The following is a 4,805-nucleotide window of genomic DNA, read 5'->3' as shown; positions in this document are numbered from 1 at the left end:
TCCATTTATTCAGGTGTCTCCATACCTTTGGACCACCCTGAACCGAATGGCCACTTTTTTTTCGAGATACGCATAGATTCTCCAGTCTGATCAATTTTTGAGCCAGGGAAGATGAAGTCTCGCACACATTCTATGACCTCATTGTTGATTTTGATTTGAATTTGGCCTTTTTTTGCAGTTGTCATAATTTTATGTAAATTCGGGTAGAGGCCCAATTTTTTACTGTTAGTTTTAATCTTCCAAATCAGCTGCTTCATACCTTCAGACGGAGATTATTGATGTTTCGTCCACCTATTTTCTCCAATTTCCAATTCATCTTGGTCCATTTTCCGCATGATCACTTCTGCATATAGCTTAAACAAGAGTGATAAGAGGATGCAGCCCCCTCGGACACCTTTGCCAATCCCAGACCAATCTGTGTCCCCATCTGTGTTCTCACAGTGGCTTCTTGATTGGTATAAAGTGATTTTATCAGCTTGAGTAGATGTGCCGATACGCCCAGCTCTTGTAGGGCCTGCCATAGCTTGTCATGGTCGAAGCAGTCAAAGGCCTTGAGGTAGTCGATGAAGCACATGTAGATATTCTTTTGGTATTCTCGAGCTTTTTCCATGGTCCATCGCAGGTTTGCAATATGGTCACTGGGGCAGCGACCTTGCCGGAATCCTGCCTGCGCATCAGGGAGTGCAGCTACAACTACTAATTTTCATAATGTATATCTATATAAATTTGGAATCTCAGTGATCGTGCTGATCCAGATAAGGAAATCATCCCCTTATTTTTACCGAATGCCGTGAAAACAAGATCCAAAAAACAATGATGGAATTTCTCGCCGGTTTTTCTATTTCCCACAAAAAAAAAATGTTAATACAACTTATCCAACACGTCTTATGTATCCCAAAATGGGGCCATTAAAAAATACGAGTCAGCGAGTTATGGTTCTTGCATTGCAACAATGGAAATTGCTTGGAGCTTCAGGCATGAAATAGGCCGGTCAGTAAGGGATTAAGTTGAACCAATTTGCCAAGGAAACAAACATGCGGAGGAATTTAACAAATGATTTGCACCACTTTTGTGACAATAAAAAGTCCCACATTTTGGCACCCGTAGCTTTTGACAAAAAACCTGTGACATTTTGAAGGTGGATGGCAAGGACAATGATTCTAAACATACTGCTAAGGCTTTATTCACACAAGCGTTCATACACAGCTATACAGCCACGTTTTTATGTTGGCTCAAAATCGTGACAATCTTAAGCATTGGCTTCCAATGTATTTGTTCAGATGACCAATTTTTAGCCACGTAAAAATAACACATACGCGATCGAAATTATATGCTGCCGGGAAAGATCGGTCTTGCTCTACATTTCGACCAATATATGCTGACTGCTCCCATAAACTCCTATGGGAGCTGGAAAAAAGTGAGGGAGAGGGAGTTTAGCAGCGTCCAACGCAGGGAAAAGCTTACAGGTGGCTCTATTTAGGCATTAGAAGTCATTCTGAGGGTTTATGGGCTGCAGTGTATTTTTTTGCTAATACCTCACAACTGGGCATGTGAATGGACGAGAAAACGCTAATTACGCTCAGGGCTTGATCACATCTTTTCTTCATTCATGTGTAGAGATGAGCGAACACACCGCCCGAGCTTGATGCTCGTTCGGGTATTAGGCTACTCGAGATTCTCGTTACTGGAGTCGAACACCACGCTGTACTCGAGTCAATTTCATTTCCCCTCCCCGCATGTTTAGCGCCATTTTTTAGCCACTAAACATGCAGGGAAGGCATTACAACTTCCTGCTGTGACGTGCCAGCCCTGTGCACGTCTACAGCAGTGAGTGGCTAATGGGATCAAGTGACCGCTGAGTACTTAAACTGGGGCCGCCCGCGGCTCACCTCAGGCGCATGCTGGCAGAGGTTAGGGAAAGAGCTGCAGCTGAGATAGGGAAAGTGTTAGAGTAGGGATCCTCTGTGCGGTGAATTAGCTGTAATTCTCATCGCTAAACAGTGGGCTAATTTTTTTCTGCCCCTGTGCAGTGTCTCACATCTGCAATTCACTGTGTTGGGTGAAGTAGCCCCAGTTATCAGCACTATCCACTGGGTTAATTATTTTTGCCCCTGTGCAGAGCATCTCACATCTACCATTCTTTGTGTGCGGTGAAGTAGCCGCGGTTATCAGCACTATCCACTGGGTTAATAGTTTTCTGCCCCTGTGCAGAGCATCTCACAATACACTTTCCTTGTGTGCAGGGAAGTAGCCGCAGTTATCAGCACTATCCACTGGGTTATTTTTTTCTGCCACCCCATACAGCCTCTCTTATCTACAAGTCTCTGTGAGCAGTAAATTACCCCTAGGTATCAGCGCAAGAAAGCGGTTTAATTTTTTTTGTCACAGCATAGAGCCTACGGTATCTGCAAGTTTCTGTGTGCGGTGAATTAGCCCAGTTCTCATCGCTATACACTGGGTTATTTTATATGGGCCTTGCTCTATTCTTTATCTGACATGATGAGGAGTAGGGGTAAGGTTCGAGGATGTGGACATGGATGCGGACGCGGGCGTCGAAGTGAGGGTGTGGGCACAGACCGAGGTCCTGGGCGGGGTGATCAGAGCCGGCTGCTAAGGGATTAGGAGAGCGCCGCGTCTCTCCATTCCCCCGCTTTATCTCACATTGTGCGGGTCCGCATGGTAGACCTTTATTACAAGCACAGCAGTGCGATCAGGTCTTGTAATGGATCGCGGATTACGCGTCCAGCAATGTATCGAACACCCAGTCTTCGACGCAGTCCACTCCTACCGGACTAGATACTGCACCTCTGAATCCTCTAGCTGCTCTTGCTTCCTTCCAGCTTCGTCACTCCAGGAAAATGACAGATTCTGAGCAGGTAGACTCCCAGGAACTGTTCTCAGGTCCCTGCCCTGAGTGGGAAAAATAGATTCTTCACCCACCTGAGGAGTTTGTCGTGACCGATGCCTACCATTTGGAAATTTCCCAGGGTCTGGGTGATGAGGCTGGGGACATCCGGCAACTGTCTCAAGAGCTTTTTGTGGATGAGGATGATGAGACACCGTTGTCTGTCAGTGAGGTAGTAGTAAGGCCAGTAAGTCCGAGGGAGGAGCGCACAGAGGATTCAGAGGAAGAGCTGCTGGACGATGAGGTGACTGACCCCACCTGGCTTGCTAAGCCTACTGAAGACATGTGCTTTTACGGCGCATGCGGGAAACTAAAAACGCAAGCGCTCGTGTGAAGGAGCCCTAAGGCTACACTGGAAGAGTATAAAGCCAAATATGAAAATTTCTTGACATAGTGTAATAAAAGCCCAACCTCAATCCAATTCAGAATCTGACTTGTAGACTACAGTTCATCAACAAAAACCATGTAACTTAAGAGAAGTGGAGCAGTTTTGCCTGTAAAAGTAGCCAAAAATCCCTGTGTGTAGTTGTGCTAAGCTAATAGAGACTAACCCCAAGAGACCCGATTGACTTCGGGTGGTGATTACTTCTGCACATTAAAGTTCTGTTTTTTCATATTGTTGTTTGTGTTGCAGCAAAAAAATATTTTACACCTTCAAAGTGGTCGGCATTTTGTGTCAATCAAATAATGCAAATTTGCCGAAAATCCATTTTAATTTCAGGTTGGAATGCATTAAAAAGAGTAAGTACTTTTGAAAGGTACCGTTTATGAGAAGAAGATTTTTGTGTGCAGTATCTTCTCTTCCTGGACTTTTTTTTCTTTAAATTCTTTATTTCTATATCACTATCATCATTCCATGTATAGACAAATGCATTGCATTCTGAAATCAACAACTTACAAGATATAGAGTGAACCAACATTACAGTAATAACATTTCTTCCTTAGATCACAGCTATACTCTCAACATTTAGTAAGTCACAAAAATATCACAGCCTCACCTATAGGGCTCAGTCACACGAGTGCATCGGTACCCGTACACCACTCGAAATCTACCTTCTGAAACCCAACTATGAAAGACTCTGTTCTCATAACCCCGGCGGAAATGCCAGGTTGCCCAGGACTAGGGACATAGGAGATGGCTTGGGAGAAATGTCTGCAATGCGAATACTTTGGTAACCGTTCGCAGTGTCCAGTCGATTGTGGGGTGTCTCGGTAACTCCGCTGATACCTGTTCCTGTGTCCATGGGAGGGCAGCTAGTGACATAGGTGTGAATGGGCCGAGTGCCTATGCCAGTCTACTATACGTACTAAGTGTGCTGCCTGATAATGTCTCAGGAAATTTGGAAGCCCCATACCACCCTCCCTTTTTCGTTTGGACAAGGTACTCCGCGCTATACATGATGGCTTGTCTGTCCACAGGAATTTAGACAAGAGAGAGTGTAAGTGTTGGAAGAATTGTCTCAGGACATGGATGGGCAGGGCCTGGAACAGGTATAACACTCTAGGGAGTATATTCATTTTCATGATGGCCCCTCTACCGAACCATGAAAAAGTGCCTTTGGTCCAAGCATTTAGGTCCTGCCTAACCTTATTTAGAAGTGTGGGGAAATTAGCAAAGTATAAGTTCTCCACATCCGGTGTGAGGTTAATGCCTAGGTAGTGAATGTGATCCCTTGCCCATGAAAATGAAAAGGCATCCTTAAGTTTATCTAGTGTAGATTAAGGAAGGGTGACGCTGAGCGCCGCAAATTTATGATAGTTAATCTGGAAGTTGGATATGGTAAAATATAGTTTAATTTTGGCTAGTGGGTTCGGCAAGGTGAGTCTTGGGTTGGAGATGAAAAACAGTAGGTCATCCGCGTATGCTGCTATCTTATGTTCCGTGTCTGCCAGTGTGATC

The sequence above is a fragment of the Eleutherodactylus coqui genome, chromosome 2 (genome assembly GCF_035609145.1).
Source record: "Eleutherodactylus coqui strain aEleCoq1 chromosome 2, aEleCoq1.hap1, whole genome shotgun sequence".
NCBI classification, from domain to species: Eukaryota; Metazoa; Chordata; class Amphibia; order Anura; family Eleutherodactylidae; genus Eleutherodactylus; species Eleutherodactylus coqui.
The sequence above is the reverse complement of the archived record's forward strand: the minus strand, read 5'-3'. Positions refer to the sequence as shown.